Raw genomic sequence first — 12,468 nt, 5'->3', positions numbered from 1 at the left:
TGGAATTATGATTTTTTTGGGTGAACTGATTTGGAGTTACTAAGGCTCAGTGGGCTTATCACATAACATTTTGTGGCAACCCACTGTTTTCAATGCATCACAGAACAGTACTTTTAGAGTCAACTACTGCTGCAGTACCTGTAGACTGTTGCATCCACTCATTTTCTTTGGCACATAATAGCAATATAAAATCTTGAAAATGTTGTAAAACATTGGCCCAGATTTTGCTGAAGTGGGGCAGCTCTCACCATGCCCTGTTAGACTAATTCCCTCATACTTTAGCTCAACAGAAATTTAGCCCAACAAGTTGCTGGAGAAGCAAGGTGATAATGGTTTGGAAAACAAGGCATTTGGGACCATGAAAGCACCAATAGTCTGGTTCCTTAATCAATGAGATTTAAAGATTGAAAGAAACAGATGAATGAAAGAGAAGGAAATAGGGTGAATTAGACTCAGAAAGAGAAAGAAAGTAAAGGAAAGAAAGGTTAAATTTCTAAGAGCCTATGGCAATTTGGGTCCCATTCTTCTCAGCTGCCCTTTCCAACACTTACCATGTCTACTCAAGTAATAGTTGATCTTGTGGAATAGTCGACCCCAACTTTTGGCCAAAAAATCCTTCAGGTTTTCGTACACCTCGTGTAACATTCAACCCCTGACTTTCCAAGGGCACTCTGGTTTGACTCAGCCCACTGCTCCACTCTGTCTTCAGGGTAACACAGCAGAGACCAGGATTTGAAGCAGGAGTTTTCTGTATCAGTGCTAGATCATAGAGCACAATTTGCTCCCTGAGATATTGGAGGACTTTAGTAAAACTATAATTTCTCATTTAAATAATGGAGCTAAAATGGGAACAAACTGCAGAGTCAGTGTGCACAGTGTATGTGGGTCACGAGTTCCCAGAAATGGAACTGAGCTCAGAGCTGTCATGAACAGTCCTACAGCCCCACAGAAAAAGAAAGGCATTAGTAAAAACTCACCTTTTTATGCTTCCTTCTTGCTCCAATCCACTTCCTGCTTCCTTTCAGATGCTGCGAGCATCTGAAACAGAGACTGAAAACCCAGCATGGTTCTCTGCTGGCTATGTGATCCATGAGCATTGGTAGCTGCAAGTAAGCCCTCGAAAACATTACACATGTAAAAGTCGACACCTTAACTTTTTTTTCCAAAAAGAGGGTTTCAGAAATTTGTTTTTATTCATTCATGGGATTTGGGCGTTGCTGGCTAAACCAGCATTTATTTCCCATCCCTAATTGCCCTCGAGAAAGTGGTGGTGAGCTGCCTCCTTGAACTGCTGCAGTCCATGTGGTGTAGGTACACCTACAGTGCTATTAGGGAGGAAGTTCCAGGACTTTGACCCAGTGACAGTGAAGGAATGGTGATATATTTCCAAGTCAGGATGTTGAGTGGCTTGGAGGGGAACTTCCAGGTGGTGGTGGTCCCCATATGTCTACTCTCCTTGTTCTTCTAGTTGGTAAAGTTTGGGAGATGGTGTCTAAGGAACCTTGATGAGTTACTGCAATACATCTTGTAGATGGTACACACGGCAGCCACTGTGCATTGGTGGTGGAGGGAGTGAATGTTTGTAGGTGGGATGCCAATCAAGTGGGCTGCTTTGTCTTGGATGGTGTCAGGCTTCTTGAGCGTTGTTGGAGCTGCATTCATCCAGGTAAGTGGAGAGTATTCCATCACACTCCAGACTTGTGCATTGTAGATGCTGGACAGGATTTGGGGAGTTAAGAGGTGAGTTACTCACCGCAGGATTCCTAGCCTCTGATCTGCTCTTGTAGCCACAGCATTTATTTGGCTAGTCCAGTTCGGTTTCAGGTCAATGGTAACCCTCAGGATGTTGCTGGTGGGGGATTCAGTGATGGTAATACTATTGAATGTCAAGGGCAATGGTTAGAATCTCTCTTGTTGGAGATAGTCATTGCCGGTCACTTGTTACTTGCCACTTGTCAGCCCAAACCTAGATATTGTCCAGGTCTTGCTGCATTTGGACACAGACTGCTTCAGTATCTGAGGAGTCGTGAATGGTGCTGAACGTTGTGCAATCATTAGCAAACATCCCCACTTATGACCTTATGACTGAAGGAGGGTTATTAATGAAGCAGCTAAAAATGGTTGGGCCAAAGACACTATCCTGAGGAACTCCTGCAGTGATGTCCTGGAACTGAGATTATCGACCTCCAACAAGAACAACATTTTCCTTTGTGATGATATGACTCCAGCCAGCGGAGATGTTTCCCCGATTCCCATTGACACTAGTTTTGCTAGGGCTCCTTGATGCCACACGCAGTCAAATGCTGCCTTGATATCAAGGGTAGTCTCTTCTCACCTCACCTCTGGATTTCAGCTCCTTTGTTTAAACCAAGGCTGTAATGAGGTCAGGAGCTGAGTGACCCTGGCGGAATCCAAACTGAGCGTCAGTGAGCAGATAATTGCTAAGCAAGTACTGCTTACTAGCACTGTTGATGACCCCTTTCATCACTTTACTGATAATCGAGAGTAGAGTGATGGGGCGGTATTTGATGAGGTTGGATCTGTCCTGCCTTTTGTGTACAGGACATACCTGGGCAATTTTCCACATTGACAGGTAGATGCCAGTGTTGTAGCTGTACTGAAAGAACTTGGCTAGGGGTGCGGCAAGTTCTGGAGCACAAGTCTTCAGTATTATTGCCAGAATATTGTCAGGGCCCATAGCCTTTGCAGTATCCAGTGCCTTCAGCTGTTTCTTGATGTCATGTGGAGTGAATCAAATTAGCTGAAGACTGGCATCTGTGATGCTAGGGGCCTCCAGAGGAAGCTGAAATGAATCATCCACTCTGCACTTCTGGCTGAAGAATTTTTGCAAATGCTTCAACTTTATCTTTTGCACTGTTGTGCTGGGCTCCTCTATCATTGAGGATGGTGATATTTATGGAGCCTTCTCCTCTAGAGAGCTGTTTAATTGTCCACCGCCATTCATGACTGAATCTAGCAGGACTGCAGAGCTTAGATCTGATCTGTTGGTTATGGGATTGCTTAGCTCTGTCTACTGCTTGATCCTTATGCTGTTTGGCACACAAGTAGTCTTTATTGTAGCTTCACTGGGTTGACACCTCATTTTTAGGCATGCCTGGTGCCACTCCTGACATGCCCTCCTGCATTCTACATTGAACCAGGGTTAATCCCCTAGCTTGGTGGTAATGGTAGAGTGGGGATATGCCAGGCCACTCGGTTACAGATTGTGGTTGAGTACAATTCTGCTGCTGCTGATGGCCCACAGTGCCTCATGGTTACCCAGTCTTGAGTTGCTAGATCTGTTTGAAATCTATCCCATTTAGCAAAATGTGAGCTTTCCATGAGTATATGTGGTAGTCCCAACAACACCACCCCGCCCCCCCACCAAACCATCAGATCCCAGCCAACTCCAATAGACAAATTCTTGCGCTAATGCTGCAAAATGTCACTTAGTCCTGAACCCCAGAATCTACCCTACAGTCTTATTCTCATTCGAATGCTCAAAAACTCTATGACTGCATTTTCAATGCTCCATGATCTCAGAGCCTGTCACCTGAGAATCTCCAGTGTTCCTGGAATCTTGAAACATTCCTCCCAGTGCTCCTAGACACAGGGGCCCACCTCACAATGTTGCTACACTCTGATACTCCATCTCAGTATTGCCAGACCCCTGACCTCTTTCCAGTTCTCCCTCCCAAGTTCCAGAGCTATCCTCAATGTTGATATATCAGAGGGGATGAGATCCTGAAAAGTAATTCAATGGGGAGAGAAGCTGAGACGGAATTAGAAGTTAAAACGCTAGTGAGTCTTGAAGGCAGAAGAAGCATAGGCTAGATAAGAAAGAACTGAGTTTAGCAGGGCTAAATGGAATATATTTTAATGCAAAAAGCCTGCGGAATAATACAGATGAGCTGAGGGCACGGCTAGGCACGTGAAAGTATGATATCATAGCTAAGACCAAGACTTGGCTAAAAGGGCAGAATTGGCAGCTCAACATTCTTGGTTATAGGGTATTCAGACAAGATAAGAGAGGAGGAGAAAAGAGGAGGGAGGGTTGTAATATTGTTCAATGAATCAATTATAGCAAGTGAGGAGGCATGATATCTAGGAAGGATCATCAAATGAGGCCATATGGGTAGAAGTAAAAAACACAAAAGGGACAAACGTGCTGTTGGGTATGTACTATGAGCCCCAAAACAGTCAGGGGGAGAGACAGAGGATCAAATATGTAATCAAATTTCAGAGAAGTAAGAATAATAAGGCAGTAATAGTCGGGGTTTTTAACTTCCCAAATATTAACTGGGATAGTTTTAGTGTGTAAGTTAGGGAGGGAACAAAATTCTTAAGTTGTATCCAGGAGAACGTTTTTACCCAGTACATAAAAAGTCCAACAAGGGAGGGAGCAGTTCAAGACCTAATATTCGTAAATGAGCCAGGGCAGGTGGAAGGCATATTCAGAGGGCAGCATTTTGGAGATAGTAACCATAACGTAGTTAGATTTAGGATAGTTACGGAAAAGGATAAGGTTCGGCCAGTAATAAAAGTTCTAAACTGGGGAAAGGCTAATTTTACTAATATGAGATACGATTTGGCCCAAGTGTACTGGGAGCAGCTACTTGCAGATAAAGCTGTGTCAGAGCAATGGGGGGCATTCAAGGAGGAAATAGTGAGAGTACAGGGCAAATATGTTCCCGAAAAAGACAAAAGGGGGCCAAGTCCGGGGAACCCTGGATGTCAAGGGAATAAAGATTAGGATTAAGAAGAAAAAAAGAGAAGCTTATGGCAGATACCGAGGGCTTAATATGGCAGAGTCCCGAGGACCCGGAAGATATGAATACAGTCCTCAATTAATACTTTGTGTCGGTCTTCACAATGGAAAAGGACAACGCAGGTATAGATGTCAGGGTGGAGGACTGTGAAATATAAGAGGATATTAGCATAGAGAGAGAGGAGGTACTGGCAGTAAATCTGGTGCCAGAGGACTGGAGGACTGCTAACATTGTCCATTATTAAAAAAGGGAGGAAGGGATAGACCAGGAAATTACAGGCCAATGAGTCTAACCTCGGTGGTGGGGAAGATACTAGAAAGAATTCTGAGGGGAACATATCTGCACTTGGAGAGACATGGATTAATCAGGGATAGTCAGCATAGATTTGTTAAGGGAAGGTCATGTTTGACAAATTTGATTGAATTTTTTGATGAGGTAACCAGGAGTGTTGATGAGGGTAATGCATTTGATGTGGTCTACGTGGATTTTAGCAAGGCTTTTGATAAGATCCCTCATAGCAGACTGGTCAAGAGTGTAAGAGCCCATGCAAAGAGGCAAGTTGGATCCAAAATTGGCTGAGAGGCAGGAAGCAGAGGGTGATGGTTGAGGGATGTTTCTGTGACTGGAAGTCTGCTTCCAGTGGGATTCCGCAGGGCTCGGTGTTGGGGCCCTTACTGTTTGTGGTGTACATAAATGATTTGGACTTAAATGTGGGGGGTATGATCAAGAAGTTTGTGGATGACACGAAAATTGGTAGGGTGGTAAATAGTGAGGAGGGTAGCCGTAACCTGCAGGAAGATATCAATGGACTGGTCAGGTGGGTAGGGCAGTGACAGACGGAATTCATCCGGAAAATTGTGATGTAATGCATTTGGGGAGGGCTAACAAGGCAATGGATTACACTATGAATGGTAGGACACTGGAAAGTACTGAAGATCAGAAGGGCGTTGGTGTGCATATCCACAGATCCCTGAAGGTAGCAAGGCAGGTAGATAAGGTGGTTAAGAAGGCATATGGGATATTTGCCTTTATTAGCCGAAGCATAGAATACAAGGGTGGGGAGGTTATTCTGGAACTGTATAAAACGCTGGTTAGGCCAGAACTGCAGTTCTGGTCACCATCTTATAGGAAGGATGTGGTTGCACTGAAGAGGGTGCAGAGGGGATCTACCAGGATGCTGCCTGGGTTGGAGGGTCTGAGCTATGAGGAAAGATTGAATAGACTGGAGTAGTTTTCCTTGGAGCAGCGAAGGTTGAGAGGGGGCCTGATACAGGTGTATAAGATTATGAGGGGCATAGATAGGGTGGGTAGGAAGGCACTTTTTCCATTAGTAAAGGGGTCAACAACCAGGGGGCATAGGTTTAAGGTAAGAGGTAGAGGGCTAAGAGGGGAGTTGAGCAGATATCTTTTCACCCAGAGGGTGGTGGGAGTCTGGAACTCTCTGCCTGAAAGGGTGGCTGAGTCAGAAATCCTCGTAACATTTAAGTATTTAGATATTCATTTGTGTTGCCTTAGCCTCCAGGGCTATGGACCAAGCGCTAGAAAATGGGATTTGTGTAGTAGTCAGATCCTTGTTGACCGGTGTAGACACGATGGGCCGAATGGCTTCTTTCTGTGCTGTAAACATCTATGAGTCTATGACAGTTTCTGGTAATACTGTTTTGCATAATGCATCAATGTTTGTAAACCTCTGATTCACTGTGAACAACATCATGTAAGATCTGCTAACATGAATTAATAATGCAGCCAGAGTTACATTCTCAGACCCTGGTTTCCCATACTGTCCAGTATTTTCCTTCCCAAACCAGTGGAAATACAATAAATAATGTGACACACTCCAACCTCATCCCTATCCCCAACAGTGTTCTCTCCCCAGAAAGAAAGACACTTATGGAAAAAAGAAAGACAGAAACTATGCATGCATCATAGAGAATATGGCCAAGAAAAGATTTACAGAGGTTGAGCAAAACAGAGACAAGATGAAAAGTGAGACATATGCTCCAATTGACAGGTTAGCAATCTCATAGCAAATGAAAACAATCAGTACCCCAAGTACTTTCCCTGAAAGAGACAGTGTTTGAGAAAAGGGGCTAATAAGTTAGCTGGAAACCTCTATAGTTTACTGGGTTGCTGACTGTTTTATACTCTTCCAGCAATGTCTACAATTCTGAATAGGCAGGAAGTTGTAGTACGTTCCTTTTCAAGACTTTCCACAAAATGCTGTGCATTTAATCACAGGCATTTATTCGTACATAGTAAAAGCAGTGTTGCCAATCCTCCTGCTTTGGGCAGGAGTCTCCTGAAATTGATGATTTATCTCCGGAACCCTACAACAGGAAACTCAGAAAAAATGACTTCACATTAACACCTGTGCATTTTCATTTCTCAGACTAACTGCAGCTGGAATATAGTGCCCTCTCACTTGGGTACAGTTAGTTACCCTGGCAATCACTCTCATTGGGGCATGGCTCCCCTGGGACTAACGCTCATTGGGGTATGGTACTCCAGGCACTGACTCTCGTGGTATAGTTTGAATGGGCACCAACCCTTGTTTATATCTTACATGCCCACCATCTACTTATTCCCCACCATCTAACCATGCTCCCTGAAGACTATACTTAGTTTGATACCATGTGTGCAACATCACAGGAGATTAGTTAGCTTTTTACATATATAATTAAATCATACAATGACAGTTTTGTTACTTGCAAGAATGTTTCAAACTTTTAATATTCAGTTTAAATAATCCAACTGGTTTGCTACTGTTAAACACAATGAGATCAAAGGAAATTGTTTAGCTACGGACAGTGTTACAACTGGGATGGGAGGACTGTGCAGTTTATCTAATCCCACTACTCTGTGTGTCATACCATTAGTTTAAAAGTTTAATACACTCACCAAAATGGCCAAGTTTTTTTACCTTTGCTAATGTTAGACCCTGAATAAAAGAAACTTTAACCAGGCTTCTTTCAATAAGCTCAGAATGATTGATTTCTTATAAAACAAAAGAAGTTATAAGAACTAATTAACACACAATTGTAATCTGGAAGTATAACTATCTGTCCCTTTTAAAATTCCCCAGCACACATGCAAGCGCGGATGCACACGCGCACACACACAACACACACAAACAAAAGACAAACAGGGTCTCTGCAGAGATGGCCTTTGGAAGATAGGCTTTCTAAAATGAAGGATAGAGGTTGCAAGGTTTCAAAGCTGTCGATCTGGAGCTCCATGGCGTCAAGAACAACATAGCTTCAGCATGGAGGAGAATATAGCCAGATCACTCCTTCCTGTCTCAGCTTCTCAGGTTTCCGATGGCCACTGAGCTAAGGATTCTTAGCTGGATACTGACAACCACTTTATATCAGGCAATGCAAGGAGAAGGCGAGCTGAGCAGCTTTTTACTTTCTTAGTTCAATCCCAACTGAATTGGAAAAGCTAAGTCCAAAACTTAAAGCTCATCCCGGTCATGTGATTTCCAGTAAATCACTAGCCTTTGCCTTTAAACCAGTCTTTTTTTCTATCCATTAAAATAATTTCAGTGCAAACAACTCTGTCCCCTCAAGTACCATACTAATCAGGTGATTTCTTGGAAAAGCCATGCTTTCTCTCAGTCCAATGGTGAACTTATGACCCTTCTAAAAATAATCAAGATCACCTTCCAAGTGACCAGATAATGCAGTGTCCTTCCATATTTTAAAAGAAAATATGCTTTTTCACAATAGATAACTCAAAAGAGCATTAAACTGGGGAAAAAAAACATATCCCTCTATCTTTACATCCACCAGCAGTCTTTGCTGTGTTATGGTTTATTTATACAAAAAATTATTGATTCTACCAATCAGAATTTTTGAGACACCAGTACAGTTAATCTAAGAATTAAATAATTTTTAACAGTCTGTGATTCAACTATGTGAGCCAGCTTTTACCATCTGCTCTAATTCTCGGTACAAATCAGAAAATGTCTATATTGGTCTCCCCTAGCCACCTTTGCAATTACGGTTCTGCACAAACCCAATGCCATTTGCTCATCACCTTAACTAACAATTTATTCAATTGCACATCCCTATCTGCTAACATTTAATCCAAATTTGCATGTCCACACACAATGTTATGACAGCAGACTAATGCTACCAATGACTTATGAGCATTTTGAACATTTTAAGGAAGACCTGTGTTATTTTTTAAAGAAATATGAGTAAAGACATTGAGCAAAAGATGGCTAATAATGTGAAGTGAACATGCCCTGGAAAATTCCATTGTGGATTATAGTTGACCGACTAGTCCCGAGAGAGAACTTGGAATGTTGCACCTGAAAGGTGTCATAGACTTTTTCAAATAAAGATTTGAAAGGGAAACAGTAAAGATGTAAAAGACTAAACGTTAACCTCCGGTGGTTGTGGAGATAAAAGAGTGATTGCACATCTCACCAGACCTCCAAAATCCATCTCTGTTGATTTATATCTAAGAATGTATAAATGGTCTGGGATGAAAGAACATGGCCTCTGGGTGTGAGTCATAGTTTCTCTTTCAGAATACACAGGGACAAATCAGTTAAAAAGCTGAGGTGCTGGTGTGTGACAGCAAGCAGAAGAACAAGAGTCATCCCCCTGCAGTTTGCAGGCAAAAGTATCTCTCTCTCTTTGTTGCTGCAGGCATGGCTCAGCAGAAGCCACAAACTAATGGAAATAGGACAGCCTTTCAGCCACCCTGCAGAACCAGTCTCCAAACTAACCGCAAAACTGCCAAAGTCAGCTCTAACGGAATCACCCAACTTAATGGACACAACATACTGCCATCTATGCCTCATGAACAAGCCAAAGACTGATTTATATCATTTTTAAACTTTTATTTGGACTCTTAACTTCTCATTTCTGATCTTTGTGTATGCATGTTGTGTTTTTATTATTATTCTTGGGTTTTAGTAACTAATTAACTTTATACCCATACTTTGACTCAAGAAAGCCTGGTTAAATTGGCTCCTTCTAAAAAATAAATACATTTGGACTGGAAAAAGGTCATAGAGGTCTACAGCGCAGGAAAAGGCCCTTTGGCCCATCAAGTCTGCACTGGTCAAACAAGTACCTAACTATTTTAATCCCATTTTCCAGCACTAGGCCCATAGCCTTGTATGCTATGGCATTGCAAGTGCACATCCAAATATTTCTTAAATGTTATGAGGGTTTCTACCTCTACCACCCTTCCAGGCAGTGAGTTCCAGATTCCCACTATCCTCTGGATGAAAAAATTCCTCAGGTATTCACGGAGAAAAGGATCCCTTTGAAATTAACCTTGTTGTGACCAACGAAATGGGTTGAATAAAGGAGCCATCTCATTCCTCCTCACCTGGGAACATAACAAATTGGGTGCTTTTTGTGAAGTTAACAATTTGGGGGACCTTGCCTGAGGACCGGTCGTAACAACAGCACTTCAAGGGATCTTCAACAATGCAATCCACAATTCTAAGGAATCATCATAGATATCTTACACTTGTTCTGGTTTATGGCACATTTTTAGGAGACCAATTTTACTGCTGGTTTCTAGTTTTGCAGAGTGACTCTCAACAATGTGGTTATTCCTCACAACTAAGATCAGTTTCAACAGCTCAGCAATGTGTAAAACAACAACTTGCATTTATAGTATATTTAAGAGAGTAGAACATCCCAAGGCTTTTCACAAGAGCATTATCAGGCAAAACCACGCCACATAGATAGATATTAGGGCTGGGAACCAAAAGCTTGGTCAAAGAGTTAGGTGTTAAGAAGCATCTTGAAAGTCAAGAGGGAGTTGGACAGGTATAGTGAGGGAATTCCTGACCTAAGAGCTAAGACAGCTGAAGGTGTTAATACCAATGGTAGAGTGGTGGAAAGCAGGAGTGCACAAGAGGCTAGAATTGGAGGATTGTAGATATCTTCAAGTAAGTTACAGAGCTAAGGAGGAGTTAAGTATTTGGGGGAATTGAACACAGATAATTTCAAATGTGAGCCACGACCAAGGCCAATATACATCAGCGAGCACATGATAGATGAATGGGACTTGGAGTGAGCTAGGATATGAGGAGCTGATAATGTGCTTAAGTTTGTGAAGGGTGTAAGTTGGAAGGCTTGCCAGTAGAGCATTGGAATGGTAGATAACAAAAGCATAAATGAGGGTATCAGCAGCATATGGATTGAGGTAGGAGAAAGATGGGCAATATTATCGAAGCGGAAGTAGGCAGTCTTGGTGTTGGAGTAAATGTTGGTTCAAAATTCAGTTCAGGATCAAACAGGCCATGGATTGAGTCAATGGCTAGGGAAAGGAGTGTGATGAGGACTGGCAGCAATGGCTTCAGTATTCCCAATGTCTAATAGCAATATCTAACTGGAGAAACATTCTACTTATTCAATACCGGATGTTTGACAAACAGCCTGACAAATCAGAGGCAGTGAAGGGGTTGAGAGAGGTAGTGATGAGGTAGGGTGTTGTCAGTGTAGATGTGGAAATTGATGTTTTGGATTATGTGATTGAAGAGCAGCTTGTAGGTGACAAATAGGGGAGGACACAAGGATAAATTCTTGGGGAACTCCAGGCGTAATGGTGCAGGAAATCCTCCAGCTATAACTGGACAGTTAAGAATGGAATCAGGTAAGAGCAGTCTCAGCAATGGGATGGAGGAGAGGCGTTTCAGCAAGATAGTGTTGTGAAATGTAGGAAGGAATTGTGCACCACACATATAGGATGTTGTCAGATAGAGGTCTACAGCACAGAAAAAGGCCCTTCAGCCCATCGAGTCTGCACCGGTCAAACAAGTACCTAACTATTCTAATCCCATTTTCCAGCACTAGGCCTTGTATGCTATGGCATCCAAAGCGCACATGCAAATACTTCTTAAACTTAAATGTTACGAGGGTTTCTGCCTCTACCAGTGAGTTCCAGATTCCCACCACCCTCTGGGTGAAAAAATATAGCATGTCACTTGTGATTTTGGAAAGGCAGCAACCTAATTGCAGAAGTTTGGGAGGCAACAGTACATTCATGGACTTTGGACAGGAAAGATTTTATTTGCTCAGAGTGGCTTGCTAGGCCATTTCAAAGGGCTATTTTGCAGGTCTGGAGTTACATGTCAGATTTCCTTCCCAACAGGACATCAGTGAACCAGATGGGTTTTTATGGCTTTCATGATTATCCCTGGTCCCCAGAACATTACCCCAGGTATCTGGAGTACTCGTTCAGTGACAATACCACTACGCCACCGCCTCCATTAAGTGACTTACAAGTCACAAGAGATTACTGTTGTTTGGAGGAGACTGTTTTTATCCAGGGGACATTTACAGTGCAGACCTGAATAAGAGTCATACAGACTCGAAACGTTAACTCTGTTTCTCTCTCCACAGATGCTGTCGGACCTGCTGCGTTTTTCCAGCATTTTTTGTTTTTATTACAGTGCAGCTATTGTTTGTACTCACCTGACAAAGAGGCGAAAGAAAATAACATGTAAAGAGGAAGCCTATCAAAATGTATTTAACTGTTTGCAAGTTATTTACACATTTGTGTTAACAATAAATATCGTTATGCGTGATTTTTAAAAAATAATTTATGATCCACACAAATACCTACTTTTAACTCTAGGCCTAAAGTCTTGCTCTGGGAGATGCTGAGCAACAAATCTTCTGTATTTACTCGCTGCTCCCTAGAGTTTCCTTCCGGGTGACCGCTG

The 12,468-nt window shown here is 42.5% G+C and overlaps 1 protein-coding gene across 1 annotated transcript in view; it reads right to left on the bottom strand.

Annotated features, from left to right (window-relative positions):
- usp9 (ubiquitin specific peptidase 9) overlaps positions 1 to 12,447 on the bottom strand; it is a 353,775-nt gene extending 341,328 nt beyond the window's left edge. The window contains exon 1 of the mRNA XM_041210976.1: positions 12,369 to 12,447. The gene's annotated coding sequence lies outside the window, so the exon portion shown is untranslated. The remainder of the gene's footprint in view (positions 1 to 12,368) is intronic.
- Positions 12,448 to 12,468: the final 21 nt, after the last annotated feature.

This window comes from Carcharodon carcharias, chromosome 18 (assembly GCF_017639515.1).
Source record: "Carcharodon carcharias isolate sCarCar2 chromosome 18, sCarCar2.pri, whole genome shotgun sequence".
NCBI lineage: Eukaryota > Metazoa > Chordata > Chondrichthyes > Lamniformes > Lamnidae > Carcharodon > Carcharodon carcharias.
Note: the sequence above shows the minus strand (reverse complement) of the source record. Positions and strands in the feature narration are given on the sequence as shown.